Raw genomic sequence first — 21,349 nt, 5'->3', positions numbered from 1 at the left:
GCTGCTGAGATCCAGCCGGTGCAAGGCTGCTCTGAACATTTCTAGCACCTCCTGGGAGGTGGACACCCCTCACTTCCGCTGCCTAAGCAGGCTCGCATCACGAGGGGATGGGAAATGGAATTTGCCCTGGAGCTGGCTGATCCCAGAGGAGTGATTGGCCTTTGGGAAACCCAGATTCCCAGCACCCTGCCCCGGGGAAGGCCTGCACAGCCGGGGCCTCCCTTGCCAATCTGAGCTGTCATGCTCCCTGGTCGGCTGGCCTCGCTTGTTGAGGAGACACTGCCGGGAAGCGCCAGAGGGGGAGGGAGGTGGATCCTTTGCTCCTCTTGAGGAAACAGCTTTCTTCCCAGGCTCCTCCAAAGGGCGCCCATGCCACTCACGGCGGAGGAGGGAAGGACAGCCCTGATCCTGCTGCAAGGCCCCCACTCCTTTGGGTGAAGCGGGCCGTGAGGCTGGCTGCGGAGGCGGGGATGGCCGTGGCTGAGACATGGAGCAGGTGAAGGAGGCTGAGAAGGGGAGGAGACAAGAAGCATTTGGTGGTCAATCCACAAACGTGACTGGCGACGTTCTGCACGCCAGACACTGCGAGGTGCTGGGAACGAGGCTGAACACGCACGCCCCTTCCGGGGGTCTCCCTCAAGCTTTTCCGGCCCCTGTTATTTGCACTCAGGAACCCTTGAGCTTTTCCTCCGTAGCACACGCCACAGTGTGTAAATTAGGTGTTTGTGATCCGTTGCCGCCTGTGTCTACCGCCAAACGGCAAGTTTTGTTCACTAATGTGTCTTCAGGCCAAGTGCGGTGCCTGGCACACACGAGGTCCTCGTGCAATGTTTATTGGATGAATAAAAAGAGAGTTGCTTTTGACGATCACAACATGCACTCTCTTCAGAGTCCCAGCATGTACCGTTTAAAGACTGTACCCTCGCAGACCAGGCACATGGCTGGTCAGGGGCGAGCAACTGAAGACTCTGCTGCCTTAAGGGATATAAAATGCTTGAACGCTGATAGGTGGGATGGACAGCATGGATGGCAGAGCTGGGGGACTTCATCCAGGGAGAAGAGGGCTGTGGTCTTACCAGATGGAATCCCCAGCTTTTCTTCTGCCTCCGGATCCTTAGTGAGAGAGCTCCAGGGGCAGGAGTAGGAAGTGCACATGTCAGGGAGCTGTGGCAAGCTATGCTGCTCATCCGGACTTTAAGGGAGAGTTGGGGAAATTGGGGGCTCAGCTGGCATCCAGTTGGCATGCTCAGAGGTGGGCGGGGCATAGGATTGGTGCCATAGCTGTCATGGCGGAGAGGGAGAAATCCTCCTGTCTAGGGAGCGAGTCATGTGCCTGTGGTGTCCACAATAGGGCCCTGTTCCAGAATCTCCCACCGGAGGCTGCAGAGAAGCTTGCTATGAGGATGGGGGTGGGGCAGAGGTGGACGAGTCCTCCTCAGGTGGCTCTTGGCAGTGACTTCCTAACCCCGGAAGCTCGAGGAAGCATTGAGACAGACATTTTGAGAGGGATTGTGACACCTGGATATTACACACTATAATGGAACCAGCCAAGTGGTAAATGTAGCTTTTAAATAGGTTTTGTGTTCCCCATTAACTGCCCTGATGTTGATTAGCCCTGACAGCCAAGGAGAAGGGGTTGGTCAGCAACTTTCCCCTGACAAGGCTTCCCTGCTCCCCAGGGCTGTGAGAGCTCAGCCTACCAATTCAGCCATGTACCAGAAATTACGTGGACATACCTGGGCAAGGGGCGGGGGGATTGCTTCTTGAAGGAATCTGATGGGTGGGCTTAGCCCTAGTCTCCTATTTTCTTTCCACCCTTTTCCTTACCCTTGCACCTCAAGTAGGGTTGACCATGGAGATTTTGAGCCAGGTATAGGGGATGACCTCCCTTTACTATATAGGTGTGGAAAGGGGGCCACACTATTGAGGGACTTGCTTAGTCTGGTGGTGGTCTGGGAACAGAATTACCCTCCAGAATTTGAAACACATGGAAAGGCAACTGGTGCTGATCTGTTTCATGGTCTTCTCTAGATGCACCTTCCGACCTGGTGCTGGAAACAGGTAGGTTCACACACAATGATCGAAACCGTGGAAGATTCCAGAAATATGGTAGCTCCCAGACATATCCACCTTCACGGCATATCAGAAGAGATTATAATGAAGGAATCTGTAGGATTATTGTCCCTGGGGAGAAAGAGGCAGGAGAGGCTGGGGAGATTGAGTCCCACCTGGTAGCTATGATCAGGGTTCATAGGTATGTTGGTGGCTCCAGATGATGGAGAAGATTGGCTGTGTCCTTAGCTGGCAGGAAGAAAGAATTCAGAGAAAGTCGATCCGGGGCAGAGAAGTAACCCCAAGGTTCTAACCAACCCCAGGATGCTGAGCTTAGAGGAACAGGTGTGGGGGCCACTTCTCCAGCCTGCTACTGTCGTCATGTATTCTCAAAGGAGAGTTTTACCAACTGATCTCATTTATGTATTGTCCAGTTCAGGCCCTAGGTCCCGAGTCTGTGATCAAAGAAGAAATATCCCCTTTGTGTGCCTTCCTCTGGGTGAATGGCTTTTGCTCAACCCCCGACTGAAGAAGGCAAAGTTGTAAAGTCCTGGAAGTTTATCTCAAGTGGCTCCCTCCCCCTTTTGCATCTGTCTCTGTGGGTGGCCTACATCGGCCTCACAGTCCTTTACTCCACTGCACTGGCAATGTCCACTCCCCCCGCCCCCAGGATGAAACCTTTGAGAACTCTTTCAACTCATTAGAGGTAAATTGCAGAGCCGAGTTTTAACTCTTTTCCATCTGACTCCATGCTTGTGCTCCTTCAAGCACCCCATGTGGTTTTCCCATAAAAATGCTCATCATAGCACAATCTACGAAATAAAAAACTGGAAATAACCTAAATGCTCAACAATTAGGGGGTTGTTTAGTAAATCATGGTGCATTCATTTGTTAGAACATTACACAGACATTAAAAGTGATCATTACAGAGACTGTATAGCAACTTGGGGAAAGGTTTATGATACGACACTAAGTGAAAATACAATGCAAATACTACAATTGCTTCAGTTGCAATGATGGAAAATATGTCAGTGTGTCAACAAGGGCTGAAAGATAATATGTAGAAGTGAAAAATGGCCGTGTTAGAGTAGAGGAGTGATGGGGTGTCTTTTTTTCCCTTTTAAAATAATTTGCTTCCCTTTTTTTCTTTTTTCTTAGTCTTTTTTTCCCCTCTGAGATAACATTTCAAGGTTGGTATAGAACATATAGAATATCCGATCAGACAAGACCAGAATCGGTGAAATTTCCACAGTGGGAAACTCCCTAGAATAGTGATGCTGACTCCTTCATGCAAAAGGAGCCCAGCTCAGACAGAGAACCTCTATATTGTGGTTAAGAGTATGCGTGGTGCAATCAGAGAGACAAGGACCAGAATCTCAGATCCATTATGACTATCTGTATGAGCCTGACCCAGAGAAAGTATTCTTAACTTTGCAAAAGTGCAGGGTCAAGGCAATCTGATATAGAAGATACATTTCTCAACACATTTTAATTCCACAGAATGTCTTCCTAACCCCTCCTCCCTCATCTACTATCAGTACTAAGTATTTAGATTTCCCTACTCTCTTCCAAAGCAAAACCTAATGTTTGGTGGGAGAGGGGAAGGAAGGAGAGCTGGCTTGGCTGTTGCTGTCCATGGTTCTGAGCCAGTGCTGCACAGAAGTACGTGGTTCTTTCTCTGGGAAGTTGTGGGAGCTAACACTCCTCCTGCCCTATCCTATTCATCTCTGAAACTAGATTTATGCTACCAACTTCAATGTAGTCTTCATTCACTGGGAGAATGAAAAACATTGGGACTTCTGGAGCTGGCCAGGAAAGGGAATTAGAACAAGCTACAGGTCGGGGACAGGGAAGGTAGATGACATGTCAGCCCTGACTGACTTCGATCTTGGTTAATGACAGCAAGACACATCATATCTTGGGCAGAAAGTGAAAGTTTTAAGTACTAGTATTCTTTGTAAACATTGAAACCAGGAGTGAAAAACTACAGGACAGTTAGTGTTGGTGTCATTTCTCTAATCTGTAGTTGTCAGAGTCTTGGTATATTTTATAAGGTGTAAAAAGTGGTTTTGATGATCTATTCCATAGACTATCTCCAAAACATTGCTTGATAGCAAGCAGCAAACAGCAACTCCAATAAGAAGTAATCTGTGTCCACTCTGTCTCTGTCTCTGTCATATTCTTTTTCTATTTATCTCTGTCTTTCTCTGTACTCAGGTAGTCTCATTCTCTCCCTTCCTCTCTCCCTCACCTCCCCTGCCTCTTTGGCATTCCTCCCTCTTCTCTCCCCTCAATCTATTTTTGCTTGTCATAAAAATACTATGTAATTTTCTTTAAAAATTAATTCTACTCTACAAATATGTCTAAAATATTCAAGAGGAAAAAAGTTTCCTTTAAGAGTAGCTTACATTAGAACTGCTTCTTCTAGTATAATCAAGTTAATGAGCACCCCCTTAGAATCTAATGCAAAGTAACTTTCACACTAGTGAAAGATGAAGGTGAGCTTCAAAGATGGATGAATAGATAACTAATAGCATGGTTTCCTTGGCAACCAAGGTAAACTTTGATCCTGATTGGTCAAAAATAGTCAAAGAAAGGATGGAATTAAGTACAAACAGCCATATTTGTCACCAGTGCTCTTTGAAGCAATGAGAAGAAAAGAAATGCAGTAATGGAAGGCAGAAAAGGGTAGGGATGGATTGTGAATCTGAAGTTAGGTGCACAAGTTTTCTTTTTGGACTATGGAATTTGGTCTTGACCTTGCTGGAGGAACTAGGAGGCAGGAGTGACACCCTATTCCAATGAAACCAAAAGCAAGAAAAAAAAAATTCATTCCAGAGTGTTGGTTATGGTCAATCCATGAGTAGCTGTAGCAAGCCATCAGATAGAGGTGGATCCGTGCTGCCCATTAGCCCTGAAAGCCAGAGCCCAAAGCAGAGCAAACACAGCCCAGAAGGCTGCTGATGTAAGGACATGTTCAAAGAAAATTTGCACCCCAGTCACTCTTTGAAGGCTGTGGACTCTTTCCACTTAATAGCATTTTAATTCACCCATTTTCTCCATTCCCCACTGCCTTCACTCAAGCTTTTATCATGTTTCACCTGAACTACTGCAACATCTTTCTAACTTATTTCTACATAGGCCAGAAGGGTTCTTCTCAACTACTCAAATCCAGGCAGGCCATTCCCTACTTAAATCTCTTGGAAAGGACAGGAATACTTAACATAAGCATACTTGATATAAACTCTCTAGCATTGAATACAAGGCCCTTTGTGATCTTGTTCCAGACTTCTCCTTGCCAGCCAGCCACACCTCTCATCTCTCACCTATCCTGCCCCACCATGCAGCCTATTATTAGACACTCTGAACAATCTGCCATTCCAGTAATTTTTGTGTCATTCTCTCCCTTTTATCTGGGTTCATCATTCTGATTGAATTGTCTCTTCCTCTCCTACCCATTTCCAACTACCTCATGTCCTTCAGGATTCAGATAAGGTATTGCTCCTGCCTTCCTTGACCATTACCTCCTTCAGAGTCTTGGCTGATTACCTTTACCATATATTTCCTAAACATCAACACACACTCTATTTCAACACCTATCACTTTCCCCTCTAACTGTTGATTTTCCTGTCTTTCTGTTTTTACGAGGGGCTCCTAGAGGGCAGGGACTGTGTTTTGCTTCTTGTGACACCGAAGCTCTTAGCATGGTGTCTGGTATATGCTTGGCACTCAGTAAATGTTTGTTGAATAAATAAATAAACTCAAGATTCCCAAGTCAAAATTAATTACAGACAAGGTTGAAAGTGAGAAGGGAATAAATCTGTCCCTTAACACTGTGTTTGTTTAAGTCTCTCTTCAAATAGAATTTTCTCCTAATTTTAACATATAATTGGGGAGTTAATATCATCAATATTTGTGAAATTTCATGCTTTCAATAGAAGAAAAATAGCACCTGTGAGCAAACAGCAGCTGTGAATGAAACATGAATGGTGATAGGATGAAGTGCTTTGGGAGAGCAGAGGGAGGGAGAGGTTGCTATTGAGTATGATGACAGAGAGGCCCTTTGTAGCACTTAGGAATCACCTGTTCTGACACTGTGCCTTTAATTCAACATGGTACCCACTCATGAGCTATGACTGGTTGCTAACATGCTGAATTTCTGGAACCTCAGCTCTGGCCATGAGAGTGGGACAGTATCTTAATTTGCTCCACCCTTATTCTCATCCCTGGTTTGTCCCAAGGTCTCCCTGGCTTTGGATCCTTCTGGTTCATTTTTGTTTCCCCTCCTGGTTCTACGTTTGTATAAAAGATACGCTCTCTATGCTTGCTTTCTTGGAATCCTAGGGTTTAGACCTATCAAGCGATCCCTGCTCCTAGATGTTTTGGATAACCTCTGAGATCTTCAATGTGGTGTGCAGTTGGTTCCCTGCACCAGGAGTTGGGAGAGAAGTAAGTCTTGAAGGATGGTGGTAGCTTAATAGACAGAAATGAAGGATGGAACATAAATTCTTCAAAATGAGGGAGAAAATGAGTAAATGCATAAGTGGGCAATCAGAGGTAGAGTGCTGATTTGGGCGTGGTGTTTAATCCAACCACAGATGGTGTTCAGTGAGAGAGCATGGCACGAGGAGAACAGTTACTTGGAGTGGTCGTCGCACCTTGGTGAATGCCCACCACTGATGACACTGGGAGAATATGATCCAATAAACAAGGCAATGAGCTGCAGGAAGACCTGGCAGGAGAATCTGAAACACACTGCAACTGGGGTCAAGCAAGACACCGAACCAAGGACAGCCCAGCACTTAGAGCCCAGAAAGCCATTATGGACATGCTTCAAAACAAGTTTTCTCACAGGTACATAGTTGGGGGCGTGGCCAGGGTCACAGACCAGAAAGACACAATTAGAACTGCCAATCTCCATAGATCATTTTAGGGCTTAAATTTGACAGGGGAAACCAAGAGACCAAGACCAAGACCAAGAGGGATGGGTGGTTGGCCTCTGGCAAGGTCATTCTGGGAGGCCCGCCCCATCCCTACAGGTACACCAGCAAACATATATTCTATCTGAAGTCTTCTGGACCAGAATCTAACATCTGAAAACAGGGTAGGAAGGCAGTGTTCATGGTGCTACACAATAAAGAGAATTGAATTTGAAAAAGTCATTGGCTTGGTCAATTTGGAAGACTTTCAGGGAAGAATAAGAGTGCTGAGCCAAGTTATAGGAGGTCAGAAGAAAAGGACCCTCCCTCCTTGACAGGTATGGCTGTGGAGGAAGGCGAGAACTAGGACAGCAGCTAGGGGGCTAAATGGAATCTTTTATACTGTTATTTTAATAGTTATAGTTTTCATGTAAAACATGGATGCTGTACATCCATTTCTGGCCATGAACTCCAAGGGAAGAGTCCACCTTAACGAGACTTTCACTCCAGTAGTACAGCCCAGTGCCTGACAGGACAAAGGAATTTCCCGCGACTGTCATCTGGAAAATGGGCCCTTGGATCTGCAGAGGTCTGTGAAGGCAGCAGGGTTTCCTTTGTGTCCTTTGAACTATTGTCAACGTCGCCCAAAACTCAACACAAAGGATCCATTTACCTGTGATCAGACTGAACGAGGCTGATGACTCAAATGGCAGATTTCTTTGCTTTTGGCTGGAAGTACAGCAACTGAGTGTGGCAACATGAGCGAGCTCCTGCTGTTCTGAAGCTCTGATTGCCAATTATAGACGTCTTTGATGAATAAAAAATGGGAAAGTGAATAAATTATTACTTATGAAATGCAGATTGTTTGGTAGACAAATATCTTTCAAACTTTGGGGCCCTTCAGGGAGGATAACAAAAGGAACGATGAGAAGGTTGGAGTCCATGGATCCAGGGGCAACTTTGAACACCCAGCGCCATAATGAATGATGGCAGCTGTCTCTCTGTCTCTCCCTCCATCTCTGTCTCTCTCTGGGTTGCTACCCAGCCTTTCTGTCTTCCTGACTCTAGGTTTCTAATTTTCTCTGCTTATGCCCTTGTCATTTGGTTCCTATCTTCAGTCTCCCTCAGTCAGGGCATGACTCTAGTCTTCCTGTGCACACAGTCGGGTTCTCAGGGTTCTTAACTACTGTTGGTATCTGTCTCATGGCCTCCGTATCTCCTGGCCTTTTTTGGTGTTGTTTTTCTTGTGGCTTCTCTATCTATGTCTCCTCTCTCTCTCTCTTTCCCTTTCTCTTTTCTTCCTCTTCCTTCTCCTCCACCTCCTTCCTCTTCTTCTCCCCTCTTCCCTCCCATCCTCTTTGGTCGGCTCATGGTCTGTAATGGCATTTTCTGCCTCTTCTCTGGTATCTTAGTCTCCCTGGTTCTCAGTTTTTCTATTACATCATCATCGTATTTTATTCTCTTGTTATCTGAAATCATTATGTTTTGGGGGGTTACTTGTGGATTGTCTGTGTCTCCTACCCTGACAGTCCACTAGCCAGGGAGTTCTTTGAGAACAGGGTTTTGCCTCAGTCGTGTCTGTATCCTCAGGTCCTAGAACTGTGCCTGGCAAATGGCAGGAGTGGTGGGGGGAAGGTGTCAATAAATAGCTGCTAATTGCCTGGGTTCTATGTCTCTGAGGGTCTCTGCTTTTGTTTTGTTTGTCTGTCTGGGTCTCCGTGAGTCTTGAGTCTCTCCCATGATCTCTATCTCTGTCTTTATCTGTTATGGGCTTTCTGTCTCTTTCTGTCTCCAGGCCTCTCTTTCTCCTTACCTCGTGAAGATTTCTCCTGGCCTCTGTTTCTGTCTAAGTTGGCATTTCCCTCATGCCCTGTCTCTCCTCTCTCAGCAGCATGGGAAGGGGCTGGAGGGCAGTCTGGGCCATTCTGCACTGGCAGAACCAGGGTCCTCCTCCCAGACCTTGTCTTCTGTCCTGTGCAGACCTTGCCTTCTGTCCAGTGCGGACGGCTGCTGGGCTTACCTCAGGGATCCTCCAACAGGAACAATAAAAAGACAAGGTTCCTTTGTTTGGAAGCTAACAATGGTGGTCCCTGATAAGACAGATAAAGCTGCCTCTGATTTGATTAACTCCTCCCCTCCCCTCCCCTCCCTCCCTGCCTCCCTCCCTGCCCCGATTTGACCAGTCAGAGTTTTAAAGGGCTGCTCGGGACAGTGACTGCAGCTGGCTGGCCACTGGCTGGGTTGTGGTGTGGGAGCCCCTTTCTTGACAGTTCTTGCCTGCTTGTAGGCTGAGTCATGGACAGATGACGTGGTTACTGAAACCAGCAGCTGCCTCTCTGGACCCATAACTCTGGTTGGATTCATCCAAACTTAATGCAGGGGTCTAGACCCTGGGAAGGGTCAGCCTTGGAACAATGAGGCTCCAGGCTGTCAGGGTTAAGAGCACGAGTTACACAGATGGATTAAAATCCCAGGTAAGACACTGACTTCATATCTCAGTTTTCACATCTGTAGAACGGGAACAGTAGCCTTTGTCTTATAGGGAGGGTGGTGGATTAAATGTGATAATACGCAGCAAAGAAGGCATCTGGCCCCGTGGTAAACACTTGGTCAGCAGGAGCTATTGGGAATGCTGGAAGGAAGAGGGCATATGCAGGAGTTCTGCTGAAGAAAGTTCTGTGAGGGCTGTGTGTAATATGAGCAGTAACACAAGATCTCTGGAGGGGGAGGGTGCCTCCCCTGGCCATCTCGTCCAGCCCCCTGCCTCACGCAGATGTCTTTGTAGGCCACCGGGGGGGGGGGGGGGCAGACAGAAGGTGCCGTGTTCCGGAAGTTCCCCAGAGGTGGACTCTGCAGGCTCTCTCTGTGCCCCATCTCCAGCCTTCCTTCTGTGACAGTCAGGGTGGCTTCCTCATGTCCCCCATGCAAAGCCTCTTGCTTTCACACTGCCTGGTGGCTTGTGGCTAGTGTTCCCCAGACCTGAGAAGAGAAGAGCTCTCGTGCCGTCAGCCGACATGGTGGCCCTTCAGAGACAGCGCCTCCCAGATGGGAGCCTTCACAGTTCCCCGTTTCAGCGAATTACAGGAAGTCAAAGATGACAGAGTCTGCAGTGTGGAGCCAAGAACTCACTCGAAAATATCTCTTAAGCCTTTCCCAAGTTCCTGGAAATTGACGAGTGTTTCCAAGACTCAGCCTTTGGGACTGGGCCAGACTGGGCCCTGCCTTCCTCTCCAGCACCCCTCCTGAACCTGCGAGTGCCAGCCCATGCCCTGAGCCTGCCTCACCGTGGTTCTTCACCAACGCCGGGCCCATGGCTCTGGGCTCTTCGATGTGCACCCCCCCCCCCCCCGGCCCCCGGCACCTGCAGATGCGGCAGAATGGGAAGGGGGAGGTTGGGGCGAGACTTCCCATCTTTGCTCCAGATGACTCACCACCTGCCTTCGTTTTTCTCTTCCCATCGTTACGTAAGCCTGGCTCTAGGATTAAAAATACTCTGCTGACTACCCCGTCCATCTGTCATTCTCTCGATCATATATATATATATATATATATATATATATGATCTTATTTTTTAAAATATTTCAGAAAGAGCACTTCCATCATTCATATTGTATTAGAGATGGGTTTCCGAGTCAGTGCTGGCTTCCTCAAGAACAGCTGTCCTGAGGGAGCCAGATTTCCCCAAGCCTCTAGGATTGCCGTCTGGTCCATGCCTTTCCTGTCCTTCAGGCCTGCCTCAGTTCAGAGGTCTGTCTTCCGAGCATTCGGTACTTCCTCAGGTCAGCTTGTTGGCCCTTCCCACAGTCCGGGCTGGCATTTATGACATGGGGTTGTCCTCCTCTCCAGCCTGGGAGTTGGAGGAGGGGGTGAGCAGGGTCACTTAACTTGGGGGTCTGGTGGTAGATGGCCTGAGTCCAGTCATCAGGGCGGGGACCCCTGCTCCCTGTTCTGCCCTCATCTCATGAACCAGCTCCTCTGTCCATGTACCAGAATCTTCCCTGGCCTGATAGAGAAAAAGGGCAAGAGTTGAGCTCTGTTCTTGTTGCCACAGAATCTGAGGGCTCTCCGGAGCCGGGGGGACCAACTCTTGTGCTTGGAAACTCACTCATCATTTGCTCATTTGATACATGCTTCTTGGCGGTTACCATGTGCTTGGTGGGTCAGACAGACTGTACCTGCCAAGAGGGTGCAGCCCAAGTAGACGAGATAGTTTCATGAGGACAAGAGAATTTAGTGTCACTGATTGAGCGACAGGTCCTAGGCAGGGTCCTGTCTCAGCTGGATGTCAGTTATGCGACATCCATCAGAGCTCCCAGAGCCTTGCTGTCCCCATCTGTGCAATTGGTATGACAAATTCCATCTCCCGGGACTGACACAGCATTCATGGGAATGGAAGTGCCTTGGGGGCAGCTGCAGTGAGCAGAACTCGTCATTCGGCATGCATGCGTGCTTTCAAAGCCGGAGATGCCTGTCAGAAATACAAGATGGCTATGGGAGCAGCCTCCCTTCTGACCACTGCCTTCAGCCACACCTCCTTTGATCCATGATCCACCCTCTGTAGGGGCCACCGACTGATCTCTCCCCGCTGGCCATACAGCCGCCAGTTTCAATATCTCAGGATGACGCTGGAACCCTCTTCCCCCGCGTCTTCTTGGGACTGCTCCTGGTCCGGTGATTATGTCTCTGTGTCTTAGTTTCCTCATCTGTATAATGGGCCCATGAGAGTACACCTCAAAGACCATAAACCAGCAAGCACGTGAAGAGCACATAGAACAATGTCTGGCACATGGGAGAATGGCCAAATGGCCCAAAGGATTTGTTTCTAGTAGTTGTGGCAGCTGCTGGTCCTCTGTGCCTTTCACAGTGCTGTTTCCGGTGCCTGGAATATTCTGTTTCCACTACCTCCTCACACCCCCCCCAATCTGTCAACTCCCACCTGCTGCAAGGTTAGTTTAAAAAAATTTTTTTCTTAATGTTTATTCATTTTTGAGAGACAGAGAGAGACAGAGCGCAAACAGGGGAGGAGCAGAGAGAGAGGGAGACACAGAATCCGAAGCACGCTCCAGGCTCTGAGCTGTCAGCACAGAGCTTGATGCGGGGCTCGAACTCACGGGCTATGAGATCATGACCTGAGCTGAAGTCGGATGTTTAACCAACTGAGCCACCCAGGTGCCCAGCAAGGTTTGTTTTAAAAAGTAAGCCTGTCGGGGCACCTGGGTGGCTCAGTCGGTTAAGTGTCCAACTTCGGCTCAGGTCATAATCTCACGGTTTGTGAGTTTGAGCCCTGTATAAGGCTCTGTGCTGACAGCTGGGAGCCTGGAGCCTGCTTTGGATTCTGTGTCTCCTTCTCTCTCTGCCCCTCCCCTGCTGGCCCTCTGTCTCACTCTCTCTCTTAAAAATAAGTAAACATTAAAAAAAAAAAAAAAAGTAAGCCTGTCCCGGTCCTGACCTTTGCTTTTTGTTTTTTTTTTTTCTTAATATATTTTAGTTTTTAAAAAATTTTAAAACTTATTTATTGTTTAATTTACATTCAAGTTAGTTAGCATATGGTGCAACAATGATTTCAGGAGTAGATTCCTTAATGCCCCTTACCCGCTTAGACCATCCCCCCTCCCACAACCCCTCCAGTAACCCTCAGTTTGTTCTCCATATTTAAGAGTCTCTTATGTTTGGTCCCCCTCCCTGTTTTTATATTATTTTTGCTTCCCTTCCCTATGTTCATCTGTTTTGTATCTTAAGTTCCTCATATGAGTGAAGTCATGTTTACTTTTGGCAAGCCTGGGTTGAACCGTGTTTCCCTCACTTCCAATGGCACCACTGGGCTCTGTGAGCTCCTACTATGGGCCAGGTGATGGATCAGTGACCCCTCCCAGTCATCCCAAGAGAGACTGTGCCCACTGCAAAGGCGAGGACAATGAAGGCCAGTGGATCCCCGCCACATCCCCCAGGGCAAGACGCTCCCTTACTTTGGCTTCAGGATCATGACGGGCCCCCTGTCTGAATGCTCTTGACCTCCCAACCCTGGCGTGCCTAGACTTGCCTTCTCCATCCGGTCCCAAACTGAAAGGCTGGCAGGCACCCAGCTCCATGGCCCGGGCAGGGCAGACCAGGCTGCTGTCACTCTGTCTCCGCCTAAGCCATGCGTCTATCCTTCCAGTGATGTGCCCTCCAAAGCAGGACCTGCACCCTGGTGAATCTGAGGGTGGTCACCGAGCACGGGGACTTCTGCTCTGGACTAGCATGACACAGATGTCCTCTGGCTGCCCACGCAGGGCTGGCCTCAGCTTAGCGGCAAGGGCCGGCAGGGAAAGCAGGAGAAAGGGAGGAAAATTGCTTTTTTGCTGCCCCAACTCTAATCGCCTCCAGGCTGGTGTATAATCAATAAAATATCAGAGACTGTGATGGGCCTGTGCGCCCGTGTCCCCGGGAAGACCCAGCCTCTGTCTTGACTCAGTCCCAGTCCACTCTGTGATTGTTACCTGGGGCGGGGGCGGGGGGACGCTCATGAAGCTGCTCAGATGTGCCCCCCGCACGCACGTTCCCTCCCCGTGCACACAGAGCTACGCTCACACACACACACAGACACGGCCTGCTCGCAGGTCCTCCCACAGACCCACCGCGGACCCGGAGACACGCTTGCTTGCTCGGCTCGCAGACCCTTCTCACCCCGGCCCTTGCGGATGCACATCCGTTCTTAAACATGGAACCGCTTAAGGCTCTTCCCTTTGTCCTTGGTTCTGTCTCCCTCTCTTTCCAGCATTCTCTCTCTCTCTCTCTCTCTCTCTCTCTCTCTCTGTTGGAGATGAGGGGGATTTGGAAGCAGCATCTCTTTGTCTCTGGCTGGCAGCATCCGCACACACACGCGCCCCCCTCGCACAGATGTACAGGCCTCTCGATCGGGCTCTGATCTGCGGGGTGGCCAGTGAGGGCTTCCAGGAGGTGGTCCAGTTCAGACGCCTGGCAGACAGCCGTGGTGTCAGGATGTCTGACGATAGAAACAACAATACCCAGAGCAGAAACGCTGGCTTTCGCGTAGAAGGCAGGCGCGCCGTGGGGACTCTGAGCAGACTCACCCAGCCAGCCTCCCTCGGTTTGCGCCTGTGGCTCTGGCACTTACGGGCCGTGCAGCTTTGGGCAACTTGCATAACCTTTCTGTGCCTGGGTTTTACCGTGGGTAAAATGGGAGTATGTCAGCACCCACGTCACGGGATGGTCAGGAGTTAAATGGATTACTTAGAATGCTTAGCACACTGGACGCGTTAGCTGCCGTTCTGGCACTCCGTACTAGGCACTGTGACGAGGGCCAGATCTCTATTATCATATTTAATTTTCCTGTCAACCCTGTGAAGACGTTGCCCCATGGAGATTAAATGACCACATGCTTGTTAATGGAGGAGCTAGGCCTAGAACTCGGCTCACTGATTCCTAAGCTTTATACTCTGCTGGTCCCCCGTGCATGACAGCTCTCCTTTCCAGAGGCAGAATCTGGGGTCGGGGGAAGGAGGACAGCCTTGCAGAAGGACGGACACAAAACATGGTAGGAGCTAAGACCCCTCCCGTTGGAAGCTCTAGCAAAGCTGAGCTGAGCTCTAGCTCAGCTCTGGCAAAGCTGAGAAGCTCTTCCCTGCCTCGGGGGGTGCTACTCCCTCTGCTGACAGGCTTTCCCCCTACTCCCCTACTTGGCCAACTCCTGCCCCTTCTTTAAATCTCACAAGTCACAGGGAAACCATCCTTTGTTCCCAAGCCAGGTAAGATCCCTCAGGTAGAGCGCCACCTACCTTCCTCCCCCTGCAGCCTCCCAAGTCGTAGTGAAGGGGTATCTCTACCATTGCACCTGCTGCACCCCGCCCCGCCCCCGCCCTTCAGCTCTAAGCTCCAGAGGGTGGCAACCATGTCTGTTTTTTGACCCCTGCAGCCCTGATGCCTAGTGCAGTGCCTGGCACATCGTGGGTGCTCCGTTAGGACTTATCAGTGAGTGGATATACTACGGGATAGATTTAAGATTATTTGTACCGTGATGACTGTTTGGCAACAGCTAATTTCCAACATTAGTAAAGTCACTGAGACCAGAATAGCAGATGCATTCCACTTTAAATATAAACCTCTATGGAGACGACTCTCAGCCTGCACCTCCGGCAGAGACTCTTGTCTTGAGTTCTAATCTGGATCTTCGACTGCCCCCTGCATGTCCGACCCAGGATATCTTGGCTGAAAAAGGTCTCAAAACGCTTTGCTGGCTCTCCCGCTTCGGTCACTGGCCTGTGTTTTGTCTTCCGGGCATCCCAATCCAAACCTGGGCTGAGCCTGGTCTCCCCAGCCCCCCGGATGGTTTGTAGGGTGGCGAACGAGTGACCCTGAACCACAGGGCTCTCCTTCCAGGGTCTCCCATGAACTTTCATTGTGGGGAGGTGGGGTGCATGGGGCAGAACGTGGCGATGCCAAGCGGCAGGGAGTGGCTGGGAGCCCCGCGGACTCCCCGAGGGACTGGTTAGTATTCCACCAAGAGGCTGGGGTCTGGGCGGGACCACGAGGCCACAGCATGGACGGCCGCTGCCGCCGAGCGGACAAAAGGGTCGGCCGCCGGAGGCAAAGACCACCAGGATTGCAAAGGCCCAGGCAGGGATGGCGTTCATTTGTTTTTCTATAATTTATGATCTTGCTACATCCAAAAACGATGCGACGTCACTTGCTACAAATATACTGGTAAATGCCTACAGGGAGATTGAAAATAGATGGCTGGAGATCAGTAAGCAAATAGATGGAGGGGAGGAAAATGGCATCAGCCGCAGAAGCATCGTCTCCCGTTTGAACAGTGCTTGCGGCTTCCTGTCGTGACGGTCCTGGCCTCATTTGACCCCTACCGTGTCCTTTCATTCTGCAGACGGCCAGGGAGGCAAAGCCACCCATCCAAAGTCACTCAGCTGGCCAGTGTCAGGGAGAGAGGGGCAGTGGCCCCGGCAGAAGGCCCAGATGAGGCTGTCCCAAGAGTGCCCCTCCTCCCACTTTTGCAGCATCCCCTCCCAGCTCCCCCTGCAGACCCTCAACCCCGCCTCTGCTTTGCAGAAACATCCTGCATCTTTGTCCACCTGGAGCACCCTGTACACAGGGACCAGATTCATCTAGCCTCAACCATGGGCCTGCGACCCCACTGCTGCCTGGGTTCGAAACCCAGCAGCTCTCCATCTGCAGAAGCATCCACATGCCCCATGCCAACACTGCCCACGTCCCTCTCTGCCCAACCTGGAGGGTCAGCCTCAGGTCCTGTTCCCCTGCCTTTCCCACCAGGAAGCAGCCACAGTGGAGTCTGAGCTCCTTGCAGTTCTAGACCTCCCCTCCTCATGCACCTTTCCACTCAGACAGGGAACCTAGCAGAGCGGTCAGGCGCACGGACCCTGGAGCCAGATGGCCTGTGTTCCAACTCCAGGTCTGCTACCTTAGCTGTGCCACCCTGGACAAGTCCCGTCCCCTCCCTGCTCCTTGGTTTCCTCATCTGTCAAATGGCCTCCCTTATAGGCACCTCTTTTGGAAGGTGGTCATGTGGATTCGGGGGGTAGGTAACGCACGCCAGGGGCATAGAGTCATGCCTGGCCCTACCCGGTGCTGTGAGTATGAGCTATGCCCGTTGTTCACCCCTGTCTCCCGGCTTGGGCCCCCTGGCAGCCTCCACCACCACATTGGCCACCGAAACCCCAAACATCCTGAGGAAACATTCCAGGGGGACCTCCTCTCCCCTTTCCGCGATGCCCTCTGCTTACGGGGATGGCTCCAGCTATGTGTTTCCCACGGTCTGAGAATTTGTTTGAATCCTAGGATGCTGCCTTTGATCAAGTGGGTTTTCTCTGCCTTTCAAGAGAGTGTCTTAATACCCACCAAGATGGTGAACTTCCAGGACAGGGACCCTCTCTTATCTTCCCGTGAGAGTCATAGCAGGTGCTTTGCAAACCCCTGTCAGGCTTACGTTTTATAATATATGCCCCCTTCTGCCCTGGCAAATCCTTCTGCTCACTCCCAGAGGGGGATGCTCTGGCCTGGGGGTGTGGAGACATTGGACAGTCTCCCAAAGGCATGTCGTAGATATGTCACTATGAGCCAGGTGACATAGTGGGGCCAGGCGGGGGTAGGGAAAGGGACTGCCAGCCCAATCAGATGGCAGGAGGGTAGCTTCCCAGACCCAGAGGGTAATCACGGGCCAGCGAGTCGGACCAAGGCCATCCAGGATAGGTTGTCTCTGCTAAGGTCAAGAGCGGCCATGGGAGCTGGGCACCAGGAGGCTGACAAGAGGCCACAGAACTGGGAAGGAGGAAACAAGATGGTCATTCCCTATTGTTGCAATCATTTTTCCTGCTTCATTCATGCTGGGCATTCTAGTACCTCGACCAGCCCCCTCCTGTCTTCCCTCTTGCTTACTAAGCAGTCCTCAGCCTCAGCCCCCGGCCTGTACCCACTGGCTGCTGACCTTGGGCAAACACTTGACTTTTCCAGCCCCACCTACACAGAGGGACCAACAGTATCCTTCATGGCATTCTGGTGGCGAACGTGATGCAAAACACTGGTTCCCAGACCTAGCCGGGCAGGGGAAACACCCCAGGGGTTACCTACCAAGGCAGGTACCGGGCCCCACCTCAGTTCAAGGATGCTCATCAATCTGTAGTTTAAAAGAAATCCACAGGTACTCCAATGTAGCTTGTTCAGAGATGACATTTGAGAACCACTTAAAAAAACATGTCAAGGTAATAATTGAGGTGAATATCATCCCTTCTTTACTATTTTCCTTCCTTCTTAATTAATAGGGAGGGTTGCCAGGCTTAATTAAGGAAAATTCCCCAATACCCAAGGGTTTGAAAGAATTCCTGCTGTTAAGGATACCTGCTCCATCGGACCAGGGCCACAGCAGGTCCTGGCAAGGCCCTCGGAAGATTCTTGTCACCCCCAGAATTGAGTCTGCAGGTATGGGAGGGAGGGTAGGAAATGAGCTTCTGGAAACAACATTTGCCCCTCTTCAGTAATGTAGACCTGGCCGTGATTTCTTTCTACCCTATATATTTGCTCAAAAATTCTCATTGATTCAACAAGTACGGAGCGTCTCTTAGGCACCAGGCGCAGTGAGGAACCTGTTAGCAACCTAGAGAATAAAAAGCAAACACATAGTTAGTCCCTGCCCTACAGTCCAGTGGGTGAGACAGAGCCACAGAAAACAGATCATGGAACGAAAGCAAGCGACAGATCCTGCCAGAACAGGCTGGAGGCCTGGGGGGGTTCCACAAGAGGGAAGGTTGGCCTTAGACTAGAGCTCTTTTATTAAGTTTCACAGAGGAGGTGCCGTTCAGGTGGACGTGTTAGCATAGTGGTGGCAGGCATGGCCTCTGGAGCAGGCGCTGGCTTTAAATCCCAGCGCTATTGGCTGTGTGTCCTTCAGCAAGTTACTCAACCTTTCTGTTCCGGGAGTTCCTCGGCTATCAAATGAGGATGATCATTTTCTTCATTTTTTATTGTTTTTAATTTTAATTTTTTTAATGTTTATTTATTTTGAAGGAGAGACAGAGCATGAGCAGGGGAAGAAGAGAGAGAGAGAGAGAGAGAGAGAGAGAGAGAGAGACACATACAGAATCCCAATTGGGCTCCAGGCTCCGAGCTGTCGGCACAGAGCCCGACGCGGGGCTTGAACTCATGAGCCGAGAGATCATGACCTGAGCTGAAGTCGGACGCTTAATCGACTGAGACACCCAGGCGCCCCGGTTTTCTTCATGTTTTTTTTTTAAAGGACTGTTGTGAATAGTAGATAAGTTAACGTATGTCAGATACTCAGAACGGTGCCTGGCATATAGGAAATTTTTAAAAATGCACGCGCACGTGCACTATCGTTATCACGGGCAGGGGGAGATCACGTGGAAAGGCACCGTGTTCGCTCACTGGCCACTCACCCGAGTCTCCCCGAGCCCTCCCACCCCGCCAAAGGCCCTTATGCTGGACAGAGCTCTTTCACCCCAGCGTTTCATCCGATCCAGCCAAGGGCAGGCTCTAGATCGGACTGCCTGGTGAGTAGCGGACATCCGGCTCATTCCTGGCTCTACGGACCCTTGGATCACCCTCGGATGTTTGGAGAACTTCCAGTCCCGCGTGCTCTGTGTCTCCGGGGGGAAAACCCAGAACTCTCTTTTTCCCCTCTTTGCAACCAGGGAGCTGGCAGGTGAGCTGGGCTCCGCCGGCCAAACCCACCGGTCCAGACTCTCATGAGAAGTGAGAGAATCAGGAAAGAAGACGCTCTGTCAAGGCTGCTGGCTCCGGGGGCGGCAGGGGTAAAGGTGGGATCCCTAGGGCAGAAGCGGTATCCACGCTGGAGCCAGCAGCAGGGGGCTGGAGCCGAAAGGCAAGTTCTCAGCCACGGTGTAACCAGCAGGGTGTGCCTGGCGGTGGCATCAGCTACGGAGGTGGCTTTCTGGCCAGGCTGAGCTCCGGGGCGTGGTTTTGGAAGCACAACCCAAACTGCTTCTGGTCACGCTTTGGATGAGCATCTTTTCCGCTCAAACATCCAGAACCAGCTTCTGGTGCTTTTGCAGCTAAGAGCCCTCTGAACACAGCTGTGCCACTTCCTGGCTGTGTGTCCTTAGACACGCGACTCAGCCATTCTGTGCCTCTGGTCCCCCCCTCTAGAAAATAAACGCTAACAGGAGCTGCCCTACAGTCTTGTTACTAAGATCCAATGAGACACGCCGCACGTTCCCCAGCATGCGTCTTCAGCCCGCCATCAAGATTAGCTATTATTTTCACTAAATTTGAGAAAGATGAGGAGAATACCTTTGTTCCATAAAGAGGCACAGAGGACCGAAGCGACTTATCCAGAGGCCCCAAAGTGAGCAAGGGAGGAGGTCTCTGGCCTCCCAAACCTAGAGGCTTGCCTTTCTCCCGCAGAAGCGAGTACATGTGTACGTGTGTGTGTGCGTGTGTGCACGTTCTTTATTGCATAAAGCCACTGTATTATGTGGGCTGTCAGATATCCTATTAAAAAGCAAAGTGGAGAAAACAGTGAGCAGTCTTCCTCTGCCTGTGCTTCCACTGATTACAAAATTAAATTAAGCTTTGTGGCTTGCTGGGGCTGTTTGATGGGGATACAATGAATTGTTCTTTGCCTCCTCGCAAGAAGTCCCAGAGAACAGTGCTGTGGGAGCTCGGCCCAAGACACTATTTCTTCCTTCCAATGCCCAGGGGGCAGAGCCTTCCTCTCTCCAGAAATGTTAAGCCCCTGAACCAGACTGCCTTTTTATTAGGTTAATAAAACACCAGGCCCATCAAGTCTCGGGCTCGTAAAGGTCAGTGAGTCATGTCTGAGTGCAGGGGAGAGCTAGTAGGGCAGCGGCCTGCTCCCCGGGGCTGCTGGGAGGGAGGAAGCCCTCCCCCGGGCCAGCGCGGACGCTGGTGCCGGGACAAAAGACGCAGCCACGATGGCAAGATGGACGGAGATCCTCGTGCGCCATTCGGGTTTCGTGGGCGTCAGCCGAGCCGGGTCCCCGGGGAAGGGTCAGGCCCAGGAGGTGGCTGACAAAGTCAGAGCCGGCAGGAGCATGGGAGACAGGCAGGCAGACGGGCAGGGGAATTACACCAGGGCAGCGGCACTCAGAGACTTTGTCGTTGCGCAGCTTGGTGGACGGAAGCAGGATCCGGGAGTCGCGGGGGGCTGGGTCCGGATCCTGCCTGTCCGTCGACTTCCGCTCACCTTTAGGTTTCGGTTCCCTGCTGCGGTGTCACACGCCACGCCAAAACTTAGTGGCTTAAAACTGCCACGCCCATTTGTCTCTCAAAGGTCTGTGAGCCGCCCGGGCTCTGCGGAGCGGTTCGCTGGCCCCACGCGGTGTCGGTTGGGCTGCGGTCCCCCGAGGCGGCTCGAAGTTCAGCGAGCACTGTTACCTGAGACGCCTCTCCCACGTATGTCTCCCTGTAGCTCGGGCTGAGTGTCAGTGGCAGAAACAGAAGCTGCACGCGTTGGAGGGCCCCGTCTTCGAAACGCCACTGCATCCCTTGTGCTGCATTCTGTTGGTCAAAATAGGACAAGGGCCAGAACTGAGGGGACAGGAAATAGACTTTGCCTATCTAGGAGAAGAGCAAGAAGGAACTAGAGGCCGTCTTTAATCCTCATGCTACTCAACACCTAGCTCACTGGGCTCCAGCCTCACCGGCCTCCCTCAGCTCCCCCACCATGCCAAGCTCTTCCTACCTCAGGGCCTTTGCACATGCTGTTCACTCTACCCAGAGTTAGCCACGCTTTGTCTGACTGGCTCTTTCTCCTTCCTCAGATGTCAGCAAGAATGACTTTCTCATTTAGTCAGTCAGCAAATACTTACTGTGTGCCTACTAGGGGTGAGGGACAGTCTAGGCCCTGTTAA

The 21,349-nt window shown here is 50.8% G+C and overlaps 2 long non-coding RNA genes across 3 annotated transcripts; both read right to left on the bottom strand.

Moving 5' to 3' along the window:
• Positions 1–1,752: 1,752 nt before the first annotated feature.
• On the bottom strand, positions 1,753–8,804 carry LOC122227216. The gene is made up of 3 exons (XR_006205925.1): positions 8,785–8,804; positions 7,645–7,778; positions 1,753–2,301 (listed from the first exon to the last, which is right to left on the bottom strand). It is a non-coding gene; the product is annotated as an uncharacterized LOC122227216 (long non-coding RNA).
• Positions 8,805–8,872: 68 nt separating this feature from the next.
• LOC122227215 lies at positions 8,873–20,841 on the bottom strand. Of its 2 annotated transcripts, none has more exons than XR_006205923.1 (4): positions 20,683–20,841; positions 17,838–18,093; positions 17,571–17,682; positions 8,873–9,001 (listed from the first exon to the last, which is right to left on the bottom strand). It is a non-coding gene; the product is annotated as an uncharacterized LOC122227215 (long non-coding RNA). The 2 variants fall into 2 exon arrangements; XR_006205924.1 differs by lacking the exon at positions 8,873–9,001 and adding an exon at positions 15,063–15,682.
• Between the last annotated feature and the right edge of the window lie 508 nt (positions 20,842–21,349).

The sequence above is a fragment of the Panthera leo genome, chromosome C1 (assembly GCF_018350215.1).
Source record: "Panthera leo isolate Ple1 chromosome C1, P.leo_Ple1_pat1.1, whole genome shotgun sequence".
Classification (NCBI taxonomy): Eukaryota; Metazoa; Chordata; class Mammalia; order Carnivora; family Felidae; genus Panthera; species Panthera leo.
This window is presented reverse-complemented; position numbering and strand designations above follow the sequence as displayed.